Raw genomic sequence first — 12,152 nt, 5'->3', positions numbered from 1 at the left:
AAGTTGTTTCACAAATCCTATTGTGGCAAACCGAATCTTAGTATTTACTGAGCCTCTCCAACGATGACTGATGACAATATGGTCTATTTGAGTCCATCGTTGGTTTGGTGCAGGTGGTCGCCATGTTAGTGTTAATTCTGTTGTCCTTGTTTTTAAAGCTAACAGTTTGTTATGAAACGCGTCCATGTAATCACTATACAGCTTTTAGCTTCATCTTAACAGTTTCTGTTTATTTCATTTTCCAGGGTGGCTTTTCAAGCTTCGACTTTCGGACTTATCACAAGTGAAGAACCTTTTATCTGAAGAAAATTATGACAAATTTTTGACCTCTGAATCTTGATATTGTAACCTATTCTTCAGTTTGTTTTTTTGGGCATTACAAATCCCCACCATGTCCCTATTTTGAATAATAAAACATTATTTAGCGTATGATCAGGTTACTAAATTTTTCTAGACTTCACCTCAGGCACATTTTAATCTCAGTTTTATATATTTTTACTTATAACTATCTTTTATTTATAGAAAATAAACTTCTGGGTACATAATAGCAAAAATATGCGCCTCACAAGAGAAGTCATAATATTTGTATGAAGAGAAGAGGAAAGAATCCCACAGCCTGTGAATAAACAAACACCCATGAAATTTCAACAAGGGTAGAGTTCGTTAGAAATATAGCCTAGAAAGTTTTCCAATTAAGAAAACCCACCTCACTTTTATGAACAATGTAGCTAGAAACTACAGTGGGAATCTTGGGCCGCGTATAACGTCTCAACATACTTGTTTGCAGCATCTCTAGGGACCCAACTAAGCAATCTTAATGGACCTACAGGTCTTACTCCTCTTCGCCTATCTTGCACATCATGACACCATGTCACAAACTGACCACATTTTCGCTTCCTCGATTTGATCTCAGCGTCAGCAAGTAACTTGCGGTGTAAAAGGCACCAGAATAACATTCGGAAGAAACTCGAAGTCAGTGTTTCAAGATAGTGATACTGAAAGTGATGTAGATGTGTTCAAACACTCCCGAACCTCAGCATTTCTAGCATTGTGTTCTCACCGTGTGTAAGCAATTCTCCGTAAACAATGATGACCAAACCCAGAGAATCTAACATTCTAAGCTCGAAAATTCCTGGATTCATAAGCACAGACAAACTTCCCTCGTCGGCGTATTATCAAACATTAATACCCAGTCTTACACCATGACTACGCCAAAGAGGATGCAGATGGACTTTCTGAACTTTTATTTCTTTTGAATGTGAACTCTGTTACTATTCCAATAGTCTTCCCTTGTTAGGATCAAGGTAAATAAATGTCTAAATTTTGATCCTTGGGTTGGTTTGTTACAAGTATATTGGATATTCAAAGCCTGGAATTTGGTACTGTCTGTTACGAGTATTGTCATGAAAAGACGTCTCAATATTAGAGCCGCGCTAAGTAATTTGTGAGTATACGCTTCTCTTGCACCTAGCAACTCTCTGAATTGGGTTCGAGAATGACAACTATCCTCGTCCCTTTGTGCGGCTAACGTTTGCTGCGTGGTTGTACTTCGTTCCATAGTAACAAACCAGAATATAATTCAAAAGAATTAAGTGATTTTATTATCTTCACTGATTACAATAAACAACTGTACAATTTAATTATGTCATAGACTCCCCCCCATTTGTTTAATTCCCCTTCAAAAGTACATTCATACACGCCTTTGATATGTATTGTAGGTAGGTCCAGAAAAATAGTTTACGAACCATATAACTGCCAAGAAATAATATCCAAAAATTAGTTAAACAGTAGTAATTAGCACCGTGTTACTGTTAAAGCACCATATCTACATTTAGCGGTAATTGAAATAAATAATCCTCCTAGAGATACCTTTCACCACAAACTGATTTTACTTGAAGAACCGTTGGAAATTACGTGGCGGATCATCCCAAAAAACCTTATTGAACTGTTGTGGCCCGTAAAGTCAGCTGAGTTATGAGTGAAAAATTTACCAACTAATGACATACATTATATCGTTACAACATCCGTGAACTGCCTGTGACTGTTATGACAAGATAACTAAAATAACAGAATAATCATCCACTGTTAGATAGATCAGACCTATATCTTTATCAACTAGGGTTCATTGTTAGGGTCAGAGTCGAACAGGTAACATGTACTCAAGTCTGTTTGGTCGTTAACTTTCTCGACGAGCCACGTTAGTCGGTCAGAGGTAATATCAAGTGTACTAGGACAGGGTAGATGTTACCTTATATGTATGTGATTAAGGTCATTCACATTACTGACATTCTCTCATATATTTATATCTAACTGGTCGTATTCTATATTTCCTCTTATGATTAATCATTTGTTCCTTGTGCGTTAATACTGGCTATAACACAGTAATCTGTCTCTATTCATCTTAATCATTCCAAGTTCGAATTGACAATCCCTTGTTGAATATCAGCTTATCGACAAAGCTATTCCACCACGTTACTAAATTGGATAGTTTAGAGCTCAAACAGTCCGAAATAATATTTTGACCTAAGTTTACGAAAAATCTCCAACATTTAGGGTTAACCAACACAGGTAATTAGATTTTACTATCATGATCACTGTATGTATCACACGAACATTGATTTCCTTATCAATCTTAATGTCTCTACGTAAATAGTTATATTGCTCTCAATGAATTGTAGGCTTTTAGTCATTCCCCGTTACCTGTGGTAATCCCATATTTTGTATAATGTACACTAGTTTCCAAACTCCATGAGTTTCAGTGGCAAAAGCTATATGAAATGTATATTAAAATACAGATATTTATATATGTTCGATATGTGTCCTGTCATCATGTTGCATAAAGACTGATACATTTTCTATGAAAAGTGCCAAAAAAGCAACTAGGTGGTAGTTTCTACTTTTTTGGTATGACAGTGGGGAAAAGTCCCCAAACAAATCTTATACTATAGGGATGAAGCATTACTATAAGTCCACCAAACTGCCTTGATTCGGACCGAGATTATTCTCTATAACTGACTGATTTACAATCAAACATTGTAATGGTAGCCGGTCACGATGTGAGATATTTCTGCTGGTTGTCGCTCTACAGAATAATATGCACAGATAGACAAAAGACGCTTACAACTACAAAGTCCCACAGTGACGTAGACAGATATCTAGTCCCTTGTACTAAAAGACATCTCCCCGATAAAGCTTACCAGTGTAATTTCTCACTAGACACTCGATTGCCAGCCAAAAAGCTATATCACCGTGTTTTTTTCCTTTCGTTGTGAAAATTTTCATCCTTATACACTACCCAAATAATTAGATTCCAGAGCAGTGCTACTGCAAGAGATCGTGTGCTCCAGGATTGGTTGCGAACCAATACGAGTTGAACCATAAGCCTTGTCCTGAATCCTATTCAGTAGTTATGACCAGTCAGTTATGAAATCCTTAGTCATGTAAAGTGAAAGATTAGGCTGATGTTATGAAACGTACGAAATTATGCCACATTAAGTGAGGTGAACAAAACTCGCTGCACATGAAGAGAAGATAAAATCCTGTTATCAATTCTACAGTTATGAAAGACGTGGCACGAATTAGGGTCATCACCACAAAATCCCAACTGTTGGAATGGAACTCTACAAATCCCTGTTAGTTCATCCACCTGGCATTGAATGTTCAGGAGGTTTTACAATACTTGTCCACATTATAATTGTATGGTTTTCTATGCACTTATAAAATTTAAAAGTACAACTTATTATTTGATTGTAAATTAATCACTGAATATTACTGTGTATATCAGTTCTAATTCCTTTTAATGTGCAGAAGCCACTTTAGCCTATATGAAATTCAAATACTTCGATAATTCCTTACGTACTATACTTGAATCCCACCATATATTATTTACTGAACTCCAGGGAAGGCTCTTTTTAGAAATTTATCTTATTGGATTAATTAGTTTTAATACTGTCTCTTACTCTTAAGTAGACTAGTCATTTATTAAAGACGAATAACTAATCTAGATCTTACAGTCTTGGTTAGAACTGCTTGATAAATGGTGCATTATTTAAAGTATGCTTTCGAGAGGATTACTATAGTTAGTGTAGTCAGATTACGATGATGTTACTTCTTTAGACTTGTAAAACCAGAAAAAACACTCCTACCATACCTGTAATTACCTATTCACTAAATCAGCGTCATAATGGGTAGATGAGGGCTCGAAGTCAACTTAATGTAATTAAGGAATCGAATGCGATCATTCACATTTGAATTAAAAATACTTGTAGCTCAGAAGCATGATGACTTTTGAAGCGCCTTATAATCCTGTCTAGAAAGACAATCAAATTCATGCAACTGTAAAAGTGAAATCCTTTTAAAGGGATGATTGTTTATCTTTCTGAATCCCTAACTCTATAAATACTTTAATCTCTGAGATCCTTAATTCTTTAACTGTGTTTCCTTACCATACGAATGAGGGGAAGTGTTGCAATAATGAAGGTCATCCGTCTGGTTACTGTATTATTCATTTACTTTAGCAAGCTATAATGTACATAAATACGATAAACAATGCATCCAAGCTATTTTAAGATAGCTGACTTTTTTATTGTCACTTAGATTACGCAGCCTGTTGACATCATAGAGACGATTTCTTAAAGTGTCAAGATGATCTTCATGTGTCCTTCGCTGTCGTAACTAAATTTAATTAAGCCTCAGCAACCAGATCACAAACACCACAGCAAATGAAGACGAAGTGTGTAGAACTTTATAAAATATGCCACGGAAAGAAAGGAGACATTTGTGATATAGGATTACAGTAAAAGAAAACAATCAATCTCACCTATCCCAAATAGAAATTACTATTTTGAGTAGCCCAAAGATGCCACGAGGATTCGGAGTTCGACAACGCCATTACACGTAATGCTCTTATATAATAATGAGGATTGTTAGAATTAATGTGTTAATTAGGAATTTCCGGAGTAGTGCAATTTGAAGCACATAGAACTAGATGGACACAAATGGACATGTTGTATTTGGATTTTGTAACAAGTGGGCAATCACGTACGAACGAATCATCAGTCAGTACAAATACCACAACCGCCACAGCTTAGATGGGAATCCAGATTCCCGTAATCTGTTGTACATCTCCCTAGCTTCATCACTTGTCCATGCGGCTGTTTTGCGTATAGACTCTGTATGATCTAGAATGTACTCATTAGTATCGAATTAACAAGGGGGACTTGAATGTACTCATCTGAGTGACTGTGACGTATTCGGTTATTGTGACCGGCGTACACATGAACCATAGATTTATCAAACATTTCCGTCCGAGTTTCCGTAAATTGTGGAGGATCAGTTCCTCGATAGTATTTAACATCGACAGACTGTAAACATTCTTTATTTGGATAAAATGTTTTTTGGATGAGACTATAATTTATGGTAGATTGGTTCGTCCACAAGTCATAGTCTCGCCACTCTACCCTCTGAGTCTTTGAATTTTTCAGTAGTAGTAGAACTGACGCTTTTTTAAGGTCTTGGATTTTCTTGTTTGTACATGAGAAGACTTTGGAGTCGTGCGTACTTTTCAGCACTTCGATTCCGTAGTTAGTTAGTTAAAAGGTGCTTCATTAGAACCATTTTTTAGTGGTCAATAAGGAAAGCTAAATCAGAGGCGTCTTTAAATTTTCTGGACCTAGAAAAGACTGTCAATAATCAGTGATGAGAAATTCACAATTTATAATTGAATATTTAGAGTCTCTTTTTAGAAAATTGCTACACCCAAGAATAGAAAGTTTATGACGCATAATAGTAGAAATGAAAGCTTTGGTATGCTTGATTATGGAATCAGGATTCAATGCTTCCAACTTCGCAACCGAAGTGATAAACTCCATACTAACAGTGTCGGTAAAATAGTGAATCGCACCACTGGACATATATAATCGTTTTTAAATATGAAGTGAGTTACTGGAAGTTGTAAATGAGAGTATTAGATGATTATTAGAGTCAATCAAATTATTGGGAACAGAAGTACAAAGATTAGTATTACTGGCAGACAAATGAACAGTAGTTTTACAAACCTACTGGATGTGTCTCATTTTATCACATTTAAAGCATTTGGTATGGCGAAATACACATGTATTAAGTAAGTAAAATTTACCACAGGATAAGCACTCACCAAACCTGTGATCAACTGTATAATTTGCTTTGCAATTCTTCTGCAAATCATTTCTCCACGACAACAAGAACCATTATTAACCAAACGCGAGCTTGAGTAACCCTGAGAATGCAGTTAATCAATACGACTTAGCAAGGTAGTGGAAATTCACATTCACTGAAAATCAAGTTCATTCACTGCCTCATAGTTAATACATGTTTTTTCAAATTCTTTGAATGAACTTTTGGGTTTCTGAATTAATTTGGTTTCTAGATTCGGAATATTTATCCCTGCAATCAACCGATCACAAAGTTGAGTTTTTAATTGTTCTCAAAAATTGCTCTGTAGTGGCAGTAAAATGTCATTGGGCATTAGCCAAATCATTCGGGAGTTGGTTCACTGAATATCGAACAGATCATCGATCCCTGTCAAGGTCAATGACAACCAACGCACACCAGTCAATTGCACTCCATGCACTGTCCCATGAGGTGGTGGTCTCACTATCTTCTCTGTACTCATTCTTACTAATATATTTCCATAATAACGTCCTTTGTATTCTAAAGTCTTCAAAGCAGCAATAGTACTTTAATACGTAAAAGGGGTAATCAACTTTAGATGCTGTCCACGAGGTGTGACTTCGAAGTTCGCTAGTTTGTCACACCGCTCGTGTCTAACTCAAGTAGGTCTCCGATCATTCGACAGAGATCATCAACGTTGATGGTCTACAGCACTTCGCGGCCTGCCTCTATATTTCAAGTATAAAATCTTTAGCTTTCTGATCATTTGATGAAATGTTGATCTCTCTTTGCATTCGAAGTTGGCACACTGCACACGACCAAGTAGCAATTCCCTGGGAGATTCATATGACAGTGAAATCAGTTTACCAGGAAAAGCCATATTCTTTCGCAGGTTATAAGCTTCTATACTGATGAAAGTCAGGAAATAAGCTGTGAATTTATTATCTCTAATATCTTATCTGGTCACACACTAGATTTTGAACAGCTCCATGAATTTAAGATGCCGCAATTACTCAGAGTCTGACATCTTAACAAGTAGCACCTTTACAACAGAAGTATGCCACTCCAGTCAAGTCATGAAATAAGCGATTCGGAAATATATTTGGAAAGCTAACGGTATGTCGAGAAACATTTGCTTCAAGCTAGCTAACAGGTGCAAATGATGTGTAGCTCGACGTACCCATGCGTGATCTGCTGTGGATGAGTGGTCTAGCTCCTTCAGTTAGCTGAGTCTAGTAAAACTAATGTGGTCAGCATCCAATGTTGAAGACTTACAGAGCCATTGATTTTGGGAATTTATTCACAGCTACAGCTCATTCACTAGTGGGGTAGTGATGACCCTAAGACGTGGCTGGTCAGAAGTTTGAACCAAACGACTGTGTTGTTCGTAAATACTCTTCTGATAGTTTGCTATGTTCAGTAGCGTCTGATGGTCTTTCCTTACCATAAGAGGCCATGTGGTACAATGTGGTAATGAAAAATGATTACAACGAATTCGACTACATGATAGACTTAGGAATCATTCGACCGTCAAATAGCCCATGGTCATCCCCCTTGCACATGATCCCTAAAAAGGACAGTAACAATTGGCGTCCAACTGGTGACTATCGGCATATGAATGCAAAAACCATTCCCGATCGTTACCCGCTGCCTCACATTCACGATTTGACAGCTACCTTGAAAGGTACAACTGTCTTTTCGAAAATCGACTTGGTTAAAGCTTATAACCAATTCCCTACGGCTACCGACGATATTCCAAAAACCGCTATCATCACTTCCTTCGGACTCTACGAACTTTTGCGAATGCCTTTCGACCTACAAAATGCTGCCCAGACTTTCCAAAAGTTCATAGATGACGTTTCTCGAGGTCTCAACTTCGTACATGAGTATGTTGATGACTACTTGATAGCAAGTACGGACATAGAATCCCATCTCCAGCATATGGACATTGTGTTCGGGCGATGGCAAAAGCATGGCATCACTGTAAACATTCAGAAATGTCAAATCGGAACCCGACTCCTTAGACTCCCTAGGACAGACTATTGATGCTCAAGGTATCCGACCTCTTAAAAGCAAAGTGATGGTCATTCTGGATTACCCAGAACTGACCACTATTGAGCGATTGCGCACATCTAACGGCCTTGTAGGTTTCCATAGACGGTTCATACCACAAGACACGTCCCTTGGGAAACCGTTAACCGACGAACTTCGTGGAAATGCAAAATCCATAAATATGGATGACACCACGCGAGAAGCATTCTCCACAATTAAGGAACTTATTGCAAAGGCAACCCTGCTGGCACATCAGGACATTCAAGCGCCGACACATCCGACTCAGCAATTGGAGGAGTCTTACAACAACGGGTTAACTACTCTTGTCAACCTTTAGGATTTTTCTCGAGATAGTTGCTAGACACTGAATCGAGGTACAGCAATTTCGGTAGGAAACTCCTAGCCATGTATTGTGCGTTACGACATTTTCAAGACTCTATTGAAGGCCGAGAATTAACCCTTTTTACCGATCATAAGCCTCTTGCATTCCCTCTAAGCTCATCCTCAGACAAGTACTCACCTCAAGAGTCTCGACAACCGGACTACATTTCGCAATTTACTTCAGATATACAACACACTTCTGGAGAAAACAATGTAGTTGCAGACACCTTGTCTCGTATAAGTTCCTTGAACAGTTTCCAAGGAATCGATCTTCTTAAACTCGGCTAGCTTCAAAAAAACACTGATCTTCAGCACGAGTTATCCTCAACAACTCTTAAACTACGTATTAAGCAGATGGGAACAGGTAAGGAAACCTTACTATGTGACACATCTACAGGTAGGGGTCGCCCAATAGTACCAAAACATTATCGACGCAACGTCTTCAATACGTTGCACAAACCTTCTCATCCAGGTGTTTGTGAATCCATCAAGCTTATAGCCGAATGGTTTTGCTGGCCTGGTATGAATAGAGACGTGAGGGAGTGGATATGCTCCTGTGTAAGCTGCCAGAAATCTAAGATGAATAGACACAAAAAGTGCCCCCTAGGCTCTTTCAAAGCTCCTGATGCTCGTTTCGACCACGTTCATCTGGATTTGGTAGGACCCCTACCCGATTCAAATGGATACCCTTATCTTTTAACCTGCTCAGACCGTTTCACTCGATGGCCAGAAGCAGTACCTATTAAGCATAACACTGCCGATACAGTGGCTCGCGCTTTCGTCAAACGGTGGGTAGCGAATTTCGGCTGCCCTTCAACCATCACTACAGACCACGGACGTCAGTTCGAATCAGAACTTTTCCGTTGTCTGACCACACTATTAGGAATCACTCGATTCCGAACGCCCGCCTACCATCCACAAGCAAACGGCTTGGGAGAACGCTTTCACCGACAACTGAAAGCTTCGCTATCAGCTGCAAATGTTCCACAGTGGACTGATGCTCTTCCACTCGTCTTACTAGGTATTCGCAATGCAGTGAAAGCTGACATTGGATACACTGCCTCACAACTCGTTTATGGAACAGCGCTTCGACTTCCAGGAGAATTCGTGGATCCTTCGTCTTCCTCAATGAACACGGATCTAAGCTCCTACACGAGCAGGCTTAAAAACGCAATGCGTTCAGTTAAACCTGCTTACACTCGACCACAATCAACTGATGTTTTCGTTCAACCTGACTTACGATATAGTACACATGTCTTCGTTCGTCGAAACTCGCATAGACGACCTCTCGAATCAGCATACGAAGGACCCTTTAAAGTTCTTCAACGCGAACCTAAGTACTACATAATCGATAAGAACGGCACGAACGATAGCATCAGTATCGATCCAATCAAAGCAGCATATTTAGAAGGAAATTCCATCTACGTCGATTTTCCTTCGGTACAATCGAACGACATTGCTCCTACACTTATAGTACCTCATTCGACAGCCAACACGCACAGTGATACTTCGTCAGCATCAAAAAATAATTTGTTTAATAATAATTTTTTTTATAAAAAACAATTTCTTTGAAACGTAAGCGTATTAGTTTAATTACATTTTTTCGCTCACCTTGTGTCTTTACGCAAGTACGAGTGTATTTCGACATGCATTCACACGTTATATTTTTCTTTCTTTTCCAGGACGGCTGGAAAAGAACGATGAAGTTTATAAAAACCGAGATTTCTATTGTACTTTGTTTTACGATCACTATACTGTATTTAACGGCCCGTTATTGTAAGGAAAGATGACCAGACGCTGCTAAGCACAGCAAGCTGTCAGAAGAGTGTTTACCAACGATAAACTCCTTGGGATTAAAATTCTGTCTGGCCACGTCCTAGGGTCATCACCACCTAGCTAGGGGGGGGAGTGATCTGTAGCTGTGAATAAATCCCCCAAATCAATAGCTCTGTAAGTGTTCGACATTGCATGCTGACCACATTAGTTTGAGTGGACTCATTTAACTGAAAGCGATCGGTCATGCATCCGTACCAGATCACGTTTCGGAACCGCGTGCAAAACATCTCCTACGATCATTAGCCAGATTAGATCAGTCCCTTCTTGATATATTGGTAACCCATTAAATACATCTTCCAACCTCCCTGCTTCTGACTTTTGATTTCACTTGGTGGGCGCGATCCAATTATAGGTGTTACTGTTAAAGTGTTGTCAAACTACGATACCTGTGGTATCTTCAATATTATACACATATGCATGTTTTCAGTGGATAGATCCAACCGATCATTAAAAAGGTAAGAATGAGGTCCATTGAGTTCATCACTAACGATAAATACAAATAACATGGATCATTAAACTAATAATCAAAGTAATTTACATCTATCTTATTATTCAGCATTTTGTTCAATGATCTGATAGCATTTTTAAAATATACTTCAGTCTATAATTTACGTTCATCATAAGAATAGAAGAAAAACTCGAATTTCGGGTACCGAAAGAACTCGAAAAAATAGTCAATTTAGCGTACATCGTTAACAATTGCATCCATGATCAAAGAGTCTCATTGTTATGCTTCGATAATTCACTCTAGTCCTAGATATCTCTGTTCAATCATCCACGAACGTGTTTCAAGATGTTTTTTCAATGATTGTTGAAGTTAGGTGCGAACATCGTCAACACCGTTCGGAGTTCATGCTATGGACTACAGTGCAAAGCCTTGCATGGAGGACAGCTCATAGTTGCATTCCAAATGAGGACTGATGTCAGATAAGACTGCTTACTCTCTCCTATTCTCTTTATTCTAATGGTTGTCTGGATTATGAAGACCTCGACACCTGACAGGAAGCACGGAATAAGATGGATAGCTTGGATGCATCTAGACAATTTGCACCTCGCAGATAACCTAGCTCTTCTGTCCCATACACAAGAACAAATGCAGGGGAAGACAATCACTGTAGAAGTCTCTGGATCAGTGGACCTCAATACACACAAAGGAAAATGCAAGATCCTCAAATGCAACACAGAGAACACCAACCCAGTCACACTTGATGGAGAAGCTCTGGAAGATGTGGAATCTTCCACGTATCTGGACAGCATCATCGATGAACAAGGATGATCTGATGCAGACGTAAAGGCGAGGATCGGCAAAGCAAGTGCTGCATTCCTACAATTGGAGAATATATAGAAAGAACTCAAAACAACTGTCAACCAATGTTAGAGTGAGAATCTTCAATACGAACATTAAGGCAATCCTACTGTATGGAGCTGAAACTTCGACAGCTACTACTACCATTATCAAAATGGTACAAGTATTTATAAACAATTGTCTACAGAAGATACTCAATGTCTGTTGGCCGGATATCATCAGCAATAGCGTACTGTGGAAGAGGACAAACCAGCTTCGAACTGAAGAGGAAATTAGGAAAAGACGTTGGAGGTGGATAGGGTACACATTACGGAAATCACCACACTGCATCAAGAGACAAGCGCCAACTTGGTAGTCTGAAGGGAAACGGGAAATAGGAAAACTATAAAACACACTACGTCGAGAATTGGGAGCAAACATGAAAAGG

The sequence above is a fragment of the Schistosoma mansoni genome, chromosome W, assembly GCF_000237925.1.
Source record: "Schistosoma mansoni strain Puerto Rico chromosome W, complete genome".
Classification (NCBI taxonomy): domain Eukaryota; kingdom Metazoa; phylum Platyhelminthes; class Trematoda; order Strigeidida; family Schistosomatidae; genus Schistosoma; species Schistosoma mansoni.
This window is presented reverse-complemented; position numbering follows the sequence as displayed.